The following is an 18594-nucleotide window of genomic DNA, read 5'->3' as shown; positions in this document are numbered from 1 at the left end:
CAGAACTTGGGTAGATCAGAATACAGGGTGAAGGATGATGTTGTCCATATTTTACGACTTCGGCTTCTGTGTGAGATCAAAGGGAGAGAAGTTTGGCACAGGATTTAAATTTTGGGTAGTGTATTACCTTATCTAACTTGTATGATCAGTTTAATTGAACACATGGAATCTTGAATAGGGCATGAAATCGTGCTGGTTTGTCCAGGTTGGTGTGGTGTCCTGAAACACCCCGGAGTAATTTGGACAGCGCATAAAGAAGCATTTGAAAAGTCCCCTTGGGGGACTGGGAAGAAAGGAGGAAATATTCAACTTCCCCATTTAGGGAATTCCTGATAATCTCACAAACAATGGGGACAACCAAATCAATAGGCTGAACCCTCTATCTTGGGGGTTGCCCCTATGAAACTTATTCCTGCAAAGGATAGGCTAAGTGAAGGGTTAAGAAATTAAGAGCAGGACAAACCTGACCTGAGGATGACCTGCAAGCAGATGCTTCAGGTAAAGGTGAAGGGTTAAGGAATTAAGAGTAGGACAAAATTGACCTGAGGATGACCTGCAAGTAGGTGCCTCAGGTAAAGGAACTGCAAACAGTTCCTTGAACTGGTTGAGAAGAGGGAGTTCTGCATACTGGGCTGTCAATAAGGCTGGCTATCTTGCTTAAAGAATGTAACAAAATAAGTCTTAAGGCTCGCTTGTTTTTGTGCTTGTACTCACAGCTGTTGTTTGTATAAGAAACTAAAATGAAAGGTCATGGAGTTAATAGTGAGGCTGCTATTTGCCTGAGTGAGCAGTAGCCCTCTATATTCCTTTTATGTATCCATCTCGCTGGTCTCATCCTTGCTCTGCGATGAACATCAAAACACAACACTAAGCCTACTTATAATTACACCTAAGAGTCACCCACCGAGAACCTATTTTGTTGCTCAGATGTGGCTCCTTTCTCTAGGCTCACTCTGCAGGTGAACTCACTGCCCTCTCCCTCTAAGCGAGACATGACTCCCAGGATGTAAATCTCCCTGGCAATGTAAGACAGAACTCCTGGGATAAGCTAGGACCCAGAATCATAGGATTGAGAGAGCCTTCTTGACCAAAAGGGGGAAGAGAGAAATGAGACAAAATAAAGTTTCAGTAGCTGAGAGATTTCAGAGTTGAGTGGTTACCTGGAGGCTATTCTCTTGCATTATATAGATTTCCCTTTTTAGTTTACGGTGATTTGGAGTGGCTGGAAGGAAACATCTGAAACTGTTAAGCTGTGTTCCAGTAGCCTTGATTCTTGAAGATGATTGTGTAACAATATAGCTTTTACAATATGACTGTGTGATTGTGAAAACCTTGTTTCTGATGCTCTTTTTATCCAGGGTATGGACAGATGAGGAAAAAAAATATGGATCAAAAATAAACAAAGAATAGGGGGAATAAGGGGTAAAATAAATCGGGTAGATTGAAATACTAGTGGTCAATGAGAGGGAGGGGTAAAGGGTATGGGGTGTATGAGTTTTCTTTTTTTATTATTTCTTTTTCTGGAGTGATACAAATGTTCTAAAAGTGATCATGGTGATGAATACACAACTATGTGATGATATTGTGAGCCACTGCTTGTACCCCATTATGGACGTATGTGTGTGAAGGTTTGTCAATAAAAATATTTTTTAAAAAGAGTGTCATCATATACTGAGTAAGTAGTCTATTAAACAAGAAGACATACAATTATAAATATATATGCAGCTAATGGCAGAGTGCCAAAATATATGAAGCGAATATTGATAAATGTGAAGGGAGAAATAAATGTTTCTAGAAGACTTCAATATACCACTTTCAATAATAGATAGATCATCTAGAGAAAAGATCAATAAGGAACTAGAAGGCTTGAATGATACTATAAACCAACAAGATCCAACAGGCAAATACAGAACATTACATCCAACAGCAGCAGAATACAAATTCTTCTCTAGTGCACATGGGTCATTCTCCAAGATAGACTAGATGTTTTGTCACAAAACAAGTCTCAATAAATTTAAAAATATTGAAATCATACAATGTATTTTCTCCAACCACAATGGAATGAAACCAGAAATCAAAAGCAGAGGAAAAACTGGAAAATTCACAAATATGTGGAAATTAAAGAAAACACTCTAAAGCAACTAACAGGTCAAAGAAGAAATCACAAGGGAAATCAGGAAATACCGTGAGATGAATGAAAATGAGCATACAACATACCAAAACTTATCGGACACAGCAAAGGCAGAGGGAAATTTACAGCTCAGAGGGAAATTTACAGCTCTAAATGCCTACATTAAAAAAGAAGAAATATCTCAAATCAGAGAGCTAACTTTACAACTGGAAGAACTAGAAACAGAAGAGCAAACTAAACTCAAAGCAAGCAGAAGGAAGGTTAGAACAAAGGTGAGAGCAGAGATAAATGACTTTGAATATAAAAAACAATAGAGAGAATCAATGAAACCAAAAGTTGGTTCTTTGAAAAGAGTAATAAAATATACAAACCTTTAGATAGACTGACAAGGAAGAAAGAGAGGGTACAAATAAGATCAGAAATGAAAGAGGGATATTACTACCAATCCCAGGGAAATAAAAAAGATTATGAGAGCATATTATGAACTATTATACACTAATAAATTAGATAAACTACATGATATGAACAAATTCCTAGAAACACACAAATTACCTACACTGACTAAATAGTAAATAGAACATATCAACAAGCAAGAAAAGAGACGAATCAGTAATCAAAAACCTCCCAACAAAGAAAAGCCCAGGACCAGATGGCTTCACTGGTAAACTTACCAAACATTTCAAGAAGAATTAATACCAAATGCTGCTCAAACTCTTCCAAAAAATTGACCATGAGGCCAACATTGCCTTAATACATAAGACATATAAAGGTACAACAAGGAAGGAAAATTACAGGCCAATATCTTTATAAATATAATTGCAAAAGCCTTCAACAAAATACTAGCAAACTGAGTAAAAAAATATGGATCAAAAATAAATAAATAATAGGGGGAATAAAGGGTAAAATAAATTGGGTAGATTGAAATACTAGTGGTCAATGAAAAGAGTAATAAAATATACACACCTTTAGATAGACTGATATACAATAGATATACAAACCTTTAGATATACAAACCTTTAGATAACACATTAGAAAAATTATACACCATGATCAAGTTGGATTTATCTCAGATATGCAAGGGTGATTCAACACAAGAAAATCAATTAATTGTAATACACCATATCAGCAGAATAAAGGAAAAATACAGGATTGTTTTGATTGATGCAGAAGACATTTGACAAACCAGCACCCTTTACTGATAAAAACACTCAGAAAACTAGGAATCAAAGGAAACTTGCTGAACAAGATAAAAGACACATATGAAAAACCCACAGCTATCATCACACTTAATAGTGAAAAACTGAAAGTTTTCCCTCTAAGACCAGGAATAAAAGAAGGATGCCCACTGTCAATCACCACTGTTATTCAACATTGTACTGGAAGTTCTAGCAAGAGCAATTAGGCAGGAAAAAGTAATAAAATTCATCCAAATTGAAAGGAAGGAGTAAAACTTTCCCTATTTGCAGGTGACATGACCCTATGTACAGAAAATCCTGAAACATCCACAACAAAGTTACTAGAGCAAATAAACAAATCCAGCAAAATGGCAGAGTACAAGATCAATACCCAAAAATCAATAGTGTTTCTATACACTAGTTATGAACAAATTTGAAGAAGAAATCAAGAACAAAATTTCCATTTACAAAAGCAACTAAAAGAATCAAACATCTAGGAACAAATCTAACCAAGGATGAAAAGGACCTGTACATGGAAAACTACAAAGCATTGCTGAAGGAAATCAAAGGAAATCTAAATAAATGTTCATGAATGGGAAAACTAAAAATTGTTAAGACATCAGCTCTACCCAAAATGATTTACTGATTCAATGCAATCCCAAACAAAATTCCAACAGCTTTTTTACAGAAATGGAAAAAAAAAATCATCACATTTGTATGAAAGGGTAACGGGCCCCAAATGGCAAAAAAAGTCTTAAAAAAGAACAAAGCTGGAGGACTCCCACTTTCCCATTTTAAAACTTATTACAAAGCTACAGTAACCAAAACAGCAGGTTACTGGCAAAATCACAGACATACATACCAATGGAATCAAACTGATCGTTCAGAAATAAACCATCACAGCTATGGCCAAGTGATGTTTTTTCTAAATAAGACATCATTTAATCTCATTTTATCCCTATGTGGGGTTCTCTGTCCACATTTTTTTTTTTTAAAAATTTAGACTTATAGAAAAGCTGCAAAAATAATACAGAGTTTACATATACACTTTACCCAGTTTCCCCTAATGTTAACATATGTACAGTGCAATTATGAAAAACAGTAAATTAACACCAATACTATGCTATTAATTAAACTATAGGCCACATTCAACTTTCATTAGGTTTTCCACTAGTGTCATTTGTGTGTTTCAGGATGCGTTGCAGGGGCTCACATTGCATTTAATTGTCCTTACTTTCCTTCTTTCTGTGACAGTTTCTCAGTTTTTTTCATTGTCTTTAATGACCGTGACAATTTTGAGGAGTAATTAGTTATTTTTAGAATGTCTCTCAATTTTGCCCTGAATTCTAAATGGAGATAAGACATCACTGTTGACAGGTTACAGGGGGCACAAGAACACTAATTTCCCACTTTTACAGTCATATCTTACTTTGATTGTCTCAGTTTATCCCCCTTCCTCCCACTGGAGTCAAATGACTTTTGTCTGTTTCCAAATTTCATATTCATTCCACAAAGGTAAAGCATCCACAAAGGTAAAGCATTCCACAAAGGTAAAGCATCTCAAGTTTGAAGAAAAACCAGAAGGCTGAAGCAAAGCTCTGATAAAGCTCCACAATGAAAAGCTGCAGAAAAGTTTTCGGCAGAAGCTGCACCATCGAAGTAAGTGTTTAACCTTTCTGTGTCCTAGCTTACCTACGTAGTGGGGTGAGATTGCTGCCAGCCAACAGCACTAAAGCAGGGGTAATGAGGCTGAAACTAGGGGCGGACTCCAGGGCGAACCTCAAGAAGATATGCAAAACAAGCCAATATGGCTGAAGACAAAGTGTGGCTTCCAATTCAGAGCGACATCCCTTCTCAAGTGTGCCACCTGCACCTAGTCCTCACTCTTGATCCTCTGACCTGCTGCCCCTTTTCTTCCTCACCCCGGATCTTAGACACTCTGGTTTTGCACTCAAGCCCCTGCATCTGTTTCTCACTATTGGACTCCTGCCTCTGGCTCACTGATGTCCCTTGTCTGGCCTCACTCCCTTCTAACCTCTATGACTGCAGCAAAAGCATCAGCCACAGCAGACTCTGAAAGCAGACAATTCCCTTCAGCAGCTTCATGACCTTGACCAGGTTATCTGCACCCTGGACTGGGTGGGAAGGGACTAGGTCCTACAGAGACACAGTGTCTGAGCTGTCACCTGGCTCTTCCCCAAAGTCTATGTGTGAGACCCAGGTCAGGTTAATTCTGCTATATGAGCATCAACTTTCTCCCTCCATTCCTCCCCTCTTCTTCTGTTGGGGACTGGATTATGTTCACCACAAAAGGTATGTTCAGGTTCCAAACCCTGATCCTGTGGGTGTGAACCCATTTGTAAATCAGACCTTTGAAGGTGTTATTAATTAAAGTGTGCCCAAACTGAATGAGGGCAGGCCCTAATCCAATACGGCTGAAGTTCTTATAACAAAGGAAATTGGACATTGAAAGAGAAGCCACAGGAAAAGCTGCAAGCTGGAAGTCAACAAAAATCTGGAAAAAGAAAGAATGTCACCAAGTATATTGCCAAGTGTCAGGAAAGCCAAGGACCCAAGGATCACTGGCAGCCAGTCTTAGAATGCCACAGTCTGCAGGGAGACAGCATTGTCTTGCTGATGCCTCAATTTTGGACTTCTCCTGTGGGCAGCTGATTTTTGACAAGGGTGTCAAGCCCACTCAATAGGGAAAGAATAGTCTCTTTAACAAATGGTGCTGGGAAAACTGAATATCCATATGCAAAAGAATGAAGGTGGACCCCTACCTCACATCATATACAAAATTAACTCAAAGCAGATCGAAGACCTAAAGAAAAGAATCAACCTATAAAACTACAAAAAGAAAACAGGGAAGCATCTTCTAGATCTTGTATTAGGCAATTTTTTTAGACTTTATACCCAAAGCACAAGCATCAAAAGAAAAAAATTAGGTAAATGGATCATTAAAATTAAAAGCATTTGTGCATCAAAGGACATTATCATGAAAGTAAGAAGAAAACCTACAGAATGGCAGAAATTATTTGGAAACCAAAAGGGAAGAATTTAATATCTATGGTATTTAAATCTACAACTAAATGAGAAGTATTTAATATCTATGGTATATAAATAAATCCACAATAAAAAGAAAACTCAATTTCAAAATGGACAAAAGACTCAAGTAGACATTACTCCAAAGAAGATACACAAATGGCCAATAAGCACATGCAAAGAAGCTCAAAATCAATTACCACGGGTGGGCCATGGTGGCTCAGCAGGCAAGAATGCTTGCCTGCCATGCCAGAGGACCCAGGTTCGATTCCTGTTGCCTGCCCATGTAAAAAATAAAAAATAAAACAAAAAAATAAAATAAAATCAATTGCCACTAGGGAAATGCAAATGAAAACCACAATGAGATACCATTTCAAACCCGTTGGAGTAACTATTTTTAAAGATCAGAAAATAATAAGTGTGGAAAAGAAAGTGAGGAAATAGGAACACTCATTCATTGTTAATGGGAATGTAAAATGGAACAGCCTCAGTGGAAACAGTTTGGGTTTCCCTGAAAGCTATATATAGTTACCATAGGAGCTGACAATCCCACTTCTAAGTATATACAAAAGAACTAAAAGCAGAGACTCAAACTGATTTTGCACACCAATGTTCACATCAGCATTATTCACAACTGCCAAAATGTGGAAGCAACTCAAGTGTCCATCAACAAATAGGTAGATAAAGAAAATTAGTTCATACCCATAAAAGGAATGATGTTCAGATACAACATTGAAGAATTCATCTTGAGTGAAATAATCCAGACACAAAAGGACAAATATTGTACTCTTTCCCATAAGAAATAATTGGAATATGCAAATTCATAGAATCAGAAACTAGAACATGTGTTACCAGGATACAGGATGGGGGAAAAGAATAAGAATTGATGCTTAATTGGTACACAAAGTTTCTGTTTGGAATACTGGAAAAGTTTTGGTAATGGAAGGTAGGATGGTAGCACAACACTATAAATGAAATTAATGCCACTGAATTCTATATTTGAACATAGTTGAAAGGAAAATTTTTAGGTTGTATATATATTATAAGAACTAATATTTTTAAAAAACATGAACCCCAATGTAACTATGGGATATCATTAGTAGTATAATTATAATAATACTGTTTCCTCAATTGCACAAAGTCACCATATTAATGCAAAATGTTAGTAAGGAAAACTGTGTGTGTGAGCAGAGTTATATGGGAACTCTGTAATTTCTGCATGCTTTTTCTATATATATACAACTTCCCAATAAAAAAAAAGTAGGCAGAGTTACAAAGAGGAATTGACAAATATAACATCAAAATGGGATGTTTCAACATTCCTTTCTCAGAAACTGAAAAGCCACAAAAAAATTAGAAAGAATATAGATTTGAATAGCACAATTAACAACTCTGATCTAAATGGACACATTATGTGTAAAGCAGATGTGGAGAATACACATTCTTTTCAAGCACACATGGGACAGTTAGAAAAATTGACTTGTACTGGATCATAAAACAAGCTTCAACTCATTTCTAAGAATCAGTTCATACAGACCACATTCTTAGGACCATACTACAGTTAAACTAGAAATCAATAACAAAAAGCCAACTTAAAACATAAGCTAGGAATTTCCATACATATTTTTTTAATTCAGATGTCAAAATAAATGTAACAGAAATTAGAAAATAGAACTTAAAAATAACAAAAATACTACTTATCAATAAAAGCCTATGGGATGCATAAAGCAGTAGAAAGAATTTTATAGCCTTAAATGTATACATTAGCAAAGAGGAATGTTTGAAAATTGACGAAGTAGGCAATAAATTTAAAAGGTTAAAAATATAACAAACAGTCCAAAAATAGAAGGAAGGAAATAATAAATAGTGGAAATAAATGAAACAGAAACCAAAGAAACAACAAAGAAGAGCTAAAAGTGGGTTCTTTGCAAAAAAAACTTTTAAAATTTGACTAATTCTGAAAAGAACAAAAAAATTAAGAAGTTAATCTGAAAAATCCTATGTCAGATTTTAGGAGAAAATATATAAATTTCTATTAAATGTAAATCACCAAAAGTGACTCACACAGAAACCATAAAATCTCAATGATCCTTTAAACATTAAAGAAACTGAATCAACAGTTTAAAATATTCTCAAGGAAGATACTATCCAAACAATTTTACAAGTGAATCTACCAAATTTTCAGGTAATAGATAACATTGATGGTAAGCTCTTACAGAGACTAGAAAAAGAGCATATACTGCACAAGTCATTTTTTAAGACCAGTATCACCTAGAGACCAAAATCTGAAAAGAATATTATGGGAAAGGGAAATGGCAGGCTATTATCACTTATATTGATAAAAAAATTTCTAAACCAAGTATGTACAAACTGAATACAGCAACACAGAAAGATGATAATACATCATGACCAGTTTAGCTTGTTTCAGATATACAAACTTTTTTCAGCATTTAAAAATCTAGTAATATAATTTATCACATTAATGGATTAAAAGAGGAAAATCATATGTTCACCTCAACAGATACATTTAAAAAACATTCAACAAATCTAACAACCTTCATGATAAAAACTCTTACCAAACTAACAATTCACCTCATAAATTTCATATTCAGTGGCAAAATATAAAAACATTCACTTTTACATCAGGATCAGATAAGAATCCTCTTAATTACCAGTTCCATGAAATTTTAAATTGAAAATCCTGGACAGTGCAATAAGATAAGAAAAGGGGGGCCAAGATGGTGGCTTAGTAAGGTACGCGCGTCTTAGTTCCATCTCCAGAGCAACTACTAGGTGAACAGAAACAGTGCAGAACAGCTCCCGGGGCCATGGCAGGGAATGGACACACAGCGTACCCCAGTCTGGACTGGCTAGACTGACTGCTAGACTCTGCTGCGGTGAGATCCCCGAGCAGCACACGCCCCCCCGAGCCGCGGCAGCTGGCGGCCGGAACTCCTTCCTCCCTCCTTCCCAGGCCGGCTGAGAGTCTCGGAGAGGCAAGTTTCCCAAGCCGCGGTGGCCGGCAACTGGCGCCCCTCCCTCGCGGGTGGCTTCCTGGTCCGGTGGTGAGTTCCCCGGGCCGCGGCGGGCAGCAACCGGCACCCCTCCAGGGAGAGGAGGGAATTTCTGACAGTGGCAGGGACTGGGTCCAACCAAACACCAATAGGGGCATTAATAAAGGAGCCACAGGGTCCCCTCAAGCCGCGGCGGCTGACGCCCCCACCACGCGCAGCCCCCAGGACCAACTGAGAGAATTGGATTGGAAATCCCCAGGCCGCGGAGAACGGTGACCAAGGGGATCCCTTCCAAACACGTGAGACAAACGTGTGCCACGAGCGCCACCTACTGGGCAGGATAAGAAAAACAGAACCCAGAGATTTCACAGAAAAATCTTCCAAACTGTTGGGTCCAACACCCAGGGAAATCTGACTAAATGCCCAGACGCCAGCAGAAGATAACGGACCACGCTCAGAGACTGAAAATATGGCCCAGTCAAAGAAACAAACCAATAGTTCAAATGAGATACAAGAGCTGAGACAACTAATGCTGAAAATACGAACAGAAATGGAAAACCTCTTCAAAAACGAAATCAATAAATTGAGGCAGGACATGAAGAAGACATGGGCTGAACAAAAAGAAGAAATAGAAAATCTGAAAAAACAAATCACAGAACTTATGGAAGTGAAGGATAAAGTAGAAAAGATGGAAAAAACAATGGATACCTACAATGATAGATTTAAAGAGACAGAAGATAGAATTAGTGATTTGGAGGATGGAACATCTGAATTCCAAAAAGAAACAGAATCTATCGGGAAAAGAATGGAAAAATTTGAACAGGGTATCAGGGAACTCAAGGACAATATGAACCGCACAAATATACATGTTGTGGGTGTCCCAGAAGGAGAAGAGAAGGGAAAAGGAGGAGAAAAACTAATGGAAGAAATTATCACTGAAAATTTCCCAACTCTTATGAAAGACCTAAAATTACAGATTCAAGAAGTGCAGCGCACCCCAAAGAGATTAGACCCAAATAGGCGTTCTCCAAGACACTTACTAGTTAGAATGTCAGAGGTCAAAGAGAAAGAGAGGATCTTGAAAGCAGCAAGAGAAAAACAATCCATCACATACAAGGGAAACCCAATAAGACTATGTGTAGATTTCTCAGCAGAAACCATGGAAGCTAGAAGACAGTGGGATGATACATTTAAATTACTAAAAGAGAAAAACTGCCAACCAAGACTCCTATATCCAGCAAAACTGTCCTTCAAAAATGAGGGAGAAATTAAAACATTTTCAGACAAAAAGTCACTGAGAGAATTTGTGACCAAGAGACCAGCTCTGCAAGAAATACTAAAGGGAGCACTAGAGTCAGATACAAAAAGACAGAAAAGAGAGGTATGGAGAAGAGTGTAGAAAGAAGGAAAATCAGATATGATATATATAATACAAAAGGCAAAATGTTAGAGGAAAATATTATCCAAACAGTAACAACACTAAATGTTAATGGACTGAATTCCCCAACCAAAAGACATAGATTGGCAGAATGGATTAAAAAACAGGATCCTTCTATATGCTGTCTACAGGAAACACATCTTAGACCCAAAGATAAACATAGGTTGAAAGTGAAAGGTTGGGAAAAGATATTTCATGCAAATAACAACCAGAAACGAGCAGGAGTGGCTATACTAATATCCAACAAATTAGACTTCAAATGTAAAACAGTTAAAAGAGACAAAGAAGGACACTATATACTAATAAAAGGAACAATTAAACAAGAAGACATAACAATCATAAATATTTATGCACCGAACCAGAATGCCCCAAAATATGTGAGGAATACACTGCAAACACTGAAAAGGGAAATAGACTCATATACCATAATAGTTGGAGACTTCAATTCACCACTCTCATCAATGGAAAGAACATCTAGACAGAGGATCAATAAAGAAATAGAGAATCTGAATATTACAATAAATGAGCTAGACTTAACAGACATTTATAGGACATTACATCCCACAACAGCAGGATACACCTTTTTCTCAAGTGCTCATGGATCATTCTCAAAGATAGACCATATGCTGGGTCACAAAGCAAGTCTTAACAAATTTTAAAAGATTGAAATCATACACAACACTTTCTTGGATCATAAAGGAATGAAGTTGGAAATCAATAATAGGCCGAGTGCGAGAAAATTCACAAATACATGGAGGCTCAACAACACACTCTTAAACAACGAGTGGGTCAAAGAAGAAATTGCAAGAGAAATTAGCAAATACCTCGAGGCAAATGAAAATGAAAACACAACATATCAAAACTTATGGGATGCAGCAAAGGCAGTGCTAAGAGGGAAATTTATTGCCCTAAATGCCTATATCAGAAAAGAAGAAAAGGCAAAAATTCAGGAATTAACTGTCCACTTGGAAGAACTGGAGAAAGAACAGCAAACTAATCCCAAAGCAAGCAAAAGGAAAGAAATAACAACGATTAGAGCAGAAATAAATGAAATTGAAAACATGAAAACAATAGAGAAAATCAATAAGACCAGAAGTTGGTTCTATGAGAAAATCAATAAGATTAATGGGCCCTTAGCAAGATTGACAAAAAGAAGAAGAGAGAGGGTGCAAATAAATAAGATCAGAAATGGAAGAGGAGACATAACTACTGACCTCACAGAAATAAAGGAGGTAATAACAGGATACTATGAACAACTTTACGCTAATAAATACAACAATTTAGAGGAAATGGACAGGTTCCTGGAAAGACATGAACAACCAACTTTGACTCAAGAAGACATAGATGACCTCAACAAACCAATCACAAGTAAAGAAATTGAATTAGTCATTCAAAAGCTTCCTAAAAAGAAAAGTCCAGGACCAGACGGCTTCACATGTGAATTCTATCAAACATTCCAGAAAGAATTAGTACCAACTCTCCTCAAACTCTTCAAAAAAATCGAAGTGGAGGGAAAACTACCTAATTCATTCTATGAAGCCAACATCACCCTCATACCAAAACCAGGCAAAGATATTACAAAAAAAGAAAACTACAGACCAATCTCTCTAATGAATATAGATGCAAAAATCCTCAATAAAACTCTAGTAAATCGTATCCAACAACACATTAAAAGAATTATACATCATGACCAAGTAGGATTCATCCCAGGTATGCAAGGATGGTTCAACATAAGAAAATCAATTAATGTAATACATCATATCAACAAATCAAAGCAGAAAAATCACATGATCATCTCAATTGATGCAGAGAAGGCATTTGACAAGATTCAACATCCTTTCCTGTTGAAAACACTTCAAAAGATAGGAGTACAAGGGAACTTCCTTAAAATGATAGAGGGAATATATGAAAAACCCACAGCTAATATCATCCTCAATGGGAAAAAATTGAAAACTTTCCCCCTAAGATCAGGAACAAGACAAGGATGTCCACTATCACCATTATTATTCAACATTGTGTTGGAGGTTCTAGCCAGAGCAATTAGACAAGAAAGAGAAATACAAGGCATCAAAATTGGAAAGGAAGAAGTAAAACTATCACTGTTTGCAGACCATATGATACTATACGTCGAAAACCCGGAAAAATCCACAAAAAAACTACAGGAGCTAACAAATGAGTACAGCAAAGTAGCAGGTTACAAGATCAACATCCAAAAATCTGTAGCATTTCTATACACTAGTAATGAACAAGCTGAGGGGGAAATCAAGAAACGAATCCCATTTATAATTGCAACTAAAAGAATAAAATACCTAGGAATAAATTTATCTAAAGAGACAAAAAACATATATAAAGAAAACTACAAAAAACTGTTAAAAGAAATCACGGAAGACCTAAATAGATGGAACGGCATACCGTGTTCATGGATTGGAAGACTAAATATAGTTAAGATGTCAATCCTACCTAAATTGATTTACAGATTCAATGTAATACCAATCAAAATCCCAACAACTTATTTCTCAGAAATAGAAAAACCCATAAGCAAATTTATCTGGAAGGGCAGGGTGCCCCGAATTGCTAAAAACATCTTGAGGAAAAAAAACGAAGCTGGAGGTCTTGCACTGCCTGACTTTAAGGCATATTATGAAGCCACAGTGGTCAAAACAGCATGGTATTGGCATAAAGATAGATATATCGACCAATGGAATCAAATAGAGTGCTCAGATATAGACCCTCTCATCTATGGACATTTGATCTTTGATAAGGCAGTCAAACCAACTCACCTGGGACAGAACAGTCTCTTCAATAAATGGTGCCTAGAGAACTGGATATCCATATGCAAAAGAATGAAAGAAGACCCATATCTCACACCCTATACAAAAGTTAACTCAAAATGGATCAAAGATCTAAACATTAGGTCTAAGACCATAAAACAGTTAGAGGAAAATGTAGGGAGATATCTTATGAATCTTACAATTGGAGGCAGTTTTATGGACCTTAAACCTAAAGCAAGAGCACTGAAGAAGGAAATAAATAAATGGGAACTCCTCAAAATTAAACACTTTTGTGCATCAAAGAACTTCATCAAGAAAGTAGAAAGACAGCCTACACAATGGGAGACAATATTTGGAAATGACATATCAGATAAAGGTCTAGTATCCAGAATTTATAATGAGATTGTTCAACTCAACAACAAAAAGACAGCCAACCCAATTACAAAATGGGAAAAAGACTTGAACAGACACCTATCAGAAGAGGAAATACAAATGGCCAAAAGGCACATGAAGAGATGCTCAATGTCCCTGGCCATTAGAGAAATGCAAATCAAAACCACAATGAGATATCATCTTACACCCACCAGAATGGCCATTATCAACAAAACAGAAAATGACAAGTGCTGGAGAGGATGCGGTGAAAGAGGCACACTTATCCACTGTTGGTGGGAATGTCAAATGGTGCAACCACTGTGGAAGGCAGTTTGGCGGTTCCTCAAAAAGCTGAATATAGAATTGCCATACGACCCAGCAATACCATTGCTGGGAATCTACTCAAAGGACTTAAGGGCAAAGACACAAACGGACATTTGCACACCAATGTTTATAGCAGCGTTATTTACAATTGCAAAGAAATGGAAACAGCCAAAATGTCCATCAACAGACGAGTGGCTAAACAAACTGTGGTATATACATACGATGGAATATTATGCAGCTTTAAGACAGGATAAACTTATGAAGCATGTAATAACATGGATGGACCTAGAGAACATTATGCTGAGTGAGTCTAGCCAAAAACTAAAAGACAAAAACTGTATGGTCCCACTGATGTGAACCGACACTCGAGAATAAACTTGGAATATGTCATTGGTAACAGAGTCCAGCAGGAGTTAGAAACAAGGTAAGATAATGGGTAATTGGAGCTGAAGGGATACAGACTGTGCAACAGGACTAGATACAAAAACTCAAAAATAGACAGCACAATAATGCCTAATTGTAAAGTAATCATGTTAAAACACTGAATGAAGCTGCATCTGAGCTATAGGTTTTTGTTTTGTTTTGTTTTGTTTTGTTTTTACTATTATTATTACTTTTATTTTTTTCTCTCTATTAACATTCTATATCTTTTTCTGTTGTGTTGCTAGTTCTTCTAAACCGATGCAAATGTACTAAGAAACGATGATCATGCATCTATGTGATGATGTTAAGAATTACTGAATGCATATGTAGAATGGTATGATTTCTAAATGTTGGGTTAATTTCTTTTTTTTCTGTTAATTAATAAAAAAAAGATAAGAAAAGGAAATAATAAAAAGTATAAAGAAATAGAAGCTACGCAGAAAAATCAAAACTGTCAATAACCACAAATTGCATGATTGCCTATACAGAAAATCCAGAAGAATCCTCAAATCAGTAGAATTAATAAGAGAGTTTAGTAAAGTTTCTGTATATATGATCAAAGCGTGAAAGTCAATTTCACTTATATGCCAGAAACTACAATTAGAAAATGTACCTTCAAAAATCTGAGTAAAATAACAATAAAATATAAATTAGCTATAGCTAAATCTAATAAAAGTTATGCCAGATTTTAATGGTGAAAATTATAAAAGTTCGTTGAAAGATATTGAAGATCTAAGTAAATGGAAAGACATATTATGGTCCTCGTTAAAAGACAATATTACAAAGATGTCAGTTTTCCCGAAGTGATTCAATAACAAATCCAACAGATTTTTTGTTGTTGTTAACAAGCTGATTCTAAAACTGATAAAACCACTTTACCAGAAATCAAGATTTATTCTAAAGCTATAGTGAATAAGACAATGGAGTATAGTACAGCAAAAGACAAACAGATCACTGGAACAGAATATAGAGCCAATGAACAGACCCATACTCACAGAGAAACCTGATATATGACAGAACTATCATTGTAAATCAATGAGAAAGGATAAGTGATCCTATATTGGTTATCTATATGGGAAAAAAAAAAAAGAAATCTGATCCCTACCTCACATTTTATGCACACATACCACAAAATTAATTCCAGATGGAATAAGGATTTTAGAATGAAAATACCAATTTTAGAATTTTTTTTAAAATGTAGAAACATATCTCCTTATAAAGGATATCTTAAACCAGCTGAGAGAGGGAGAGAATCCAAGTGATACAAAATGTATATAATGAGAATTAAAGAGAAAAAAAGCATAAAAATGACTTGAATCTAAAAATTAAAGGAGATAACCCAATACCAGCAAAATTTTAAAGAACTGTTTCTTCAAATGAAAAACAACTATAAAATAGATGAAATGCTAGTAAGCCTAATACATGAAAAAGAGAGAAATAAAACAAATATGCAAAATTAGGAATGAGAATGAAAACAGAACAGATATGAAGAGATTTTTTTTAATTGTAGCAATATGCACAAATTCAAAAAATGTAATAGGCAGTACCTGGAGAAATCTAAACTACCAAATACTTAAGTAGAAAGTGATCAAAGGATTCATTCCCAAAATTGGTGCTGAGCCCATTTTTACAAATAAGTACAGGACTTGCATTTTTATAGAAGATATACATTTCTGAAAATCTTCAATAGTTCAAAAGCCATTTAATTTTATACCATTCTTAAGAAAAGATGATGGCCATTTCCATTTGCCAGCTAACCCATGAATACAATTTGCCATTCACTTGGCCCACCAGCTTTTAAATTATGTGACTATTAATCATTTTTTTAATTTGCAGGAAATTCATATTATTTCACATTTTGTACATTAAAAAGGCCATGGCATATATTCCTATGCCATGTTCAAGAGGATATTCCTATGCCTGTTCAAGAGGATAGAAAATAAAGGTACAGTTTACAGAATAGTTTTTGAAACTAGTATAACCCTAATATCAAAACCAAAGACAAACTAAAAAGTAATACTTCTTAATAGAGATGCAAAACTCCTAAAATAAGTCTTAACAAAATTAGCTCAACACTATACAATAGAATCTCTCCTTAGAAACATGCCTTAGCCAGGATTTACAAACCCCATAAGTTCTCCCCGCTAACAATCTGACAAAGGTCCAGAGCCAGCCTGAATGCCTACAGCTACTCTAGTTTGCTGATTTCAGCTCACAGCAGGTAAGTTGCTTGTTTACCAAAAGTCAATTGTATTTGTTCCCAAACCTGTTCATGCCAGTTTTACTGATATACTAACTAGTTTAAAAAAAAAACTCGTTAAATTTACAAAAACCTATAAACTTCAAATGGAAAAAAAAAGGACATTATTTCTATGAAGACTTATTTACTGCTTTTGAATTTTTTTAATGATAAAAATTAAGTACATGTGAGATAACATAAAACAGGTTGGGGAATAAACCATACAAAGACTCCACACTCAGTTTATTTTTATTTGTTTGTTTGTTTGTTTCAAGTATCATTAAGTTCTCGTTCAACTTCAACAAGCCTAAAGCTAAAAGTCATAGATAAGGCATTTGAATGTGGCTTATACCAAAGGCTGGCATGACCTACTAGAAACAGCAGATCTGAGTTTAAAGAAGAGGCTTTCGAACGTGAAATGATTGGAAAACAAAGCTACGTGGATATGGTTAAAAGTAAAATGCTTATGGTATGTATGTATGTTTCTCAATGAGTACCTATTTAACCACTTTTTTCAATTAGTCAATTGCTACCTGTCTTGATTACATTAGATAAGAAGACTTGTATTGTAATAAACTATAATACCATGAAAAACTGATCAATTTGGGTTTACCCCAAGGATGCAGGATGATTATACATTATATTAACAGAACAACAGAAAACTATCTGATGATCTTGATAAATGCCAAAAGACATTTGATAAAATTAAACACCCATACCTATTTTTAAGCTGTTAGTAAGCTAAGACTAGAGGAAACCACCCTAACAAAATCAAGAATAGCTATCTGAAATTAACAGCCTATTATAATTAACGGAAAAATGAGACAGGCATTCTGGGTAGAATCAGTGACTGTTTGCCTGCCAGAATACCAATTATCAAATGCTATTCCAATCAAAAGAGTAAAGGATAACCATGATAAAGAAAGTGACAGATCTATTATTATTCATTAAAAACAATCTTCCCTACCAGGAAAATCCAACAGAATCAATTAACATCTGTAAGAACTAAAGAGGAAGCTTAAAAAGAGTCCATTTTAAAGTACATACACACCAATGTTGTTTTCCTATATACTAGCAATAACCAGTTAGACAAAGTCATAAGGAAAAGAAAAATCCACTTTGCAGAGGATATAAAATATAATGTAAAAGGATGTAAAATGCCTACGAAAAAACTTAACAAGAAAAGGGCTAGATCTACATACAGTAAACCAGAAAAACTCCTCTACGAGACACAAAAGATGGCAATAGAGGATATTAACCAGTGTCTAATGACAGGGGAGTAGCTAACTTTATGGCTGGCCATATAATGAAATAAGATGCAGCCAAGAATAGAAAGATATGGAAAAACATTCACAATACATTTCTAAGTAAACTAAAAATGAGATTATAAAGAAGTACAATATGGTTCCAATTTTGTAAAAAAGAAAAAAAGTATGTATAAAAATATCTAAAAACGTAGACACCTCAGTTTTGGCAGGGCTTATATCCAACTGGTAGGACTACAGGTGGTTTTAACTTTCTGCCTTACACTTTATTGTGTTTTCCATATTTTCTACAATGGGTAAATCAGAAAAAAATAAAAATATATATCGCCTCCTCCTAGAAGCCCTATTTTCTTAATCCAGCTCATAAAACACCCCATTCAACAATGTCTCCCCTTGG

The 18594-nt window shown here is 35.6% G+C and overlaps 1 protein-coding gene across 25 annotated transcripts in view; it reads right to left on the bottom strand.

Annotated features, from left to right (window-relative positions):
- Positions 1-18594, bottom strand: part of DYSF (dysferlin) — a 227496-nt gene that overhangs the window by 57501 nt on the left and 151401 nt on the right. The gene's annotated exons all lie outside the window — the stretch shown is intronic.

This window comes from Tamandua tetradactyla, chromosome 17, assembly GCF_023851605.1.
Source record: "Tamandua tetradactyla isolate mTamTet1 chromosome 17, mTamTet1.pri, whole genome shotgun sequence".
NCBI lineage: Eukaryota > Metazoa > Chordata > Mammalia > Pilosa > Myrmecophagidae > Tamandua > Tamandua tetradactyla.
This window is presented reverse-complemented; position numbering and strand designations above follow the sequence as displayed.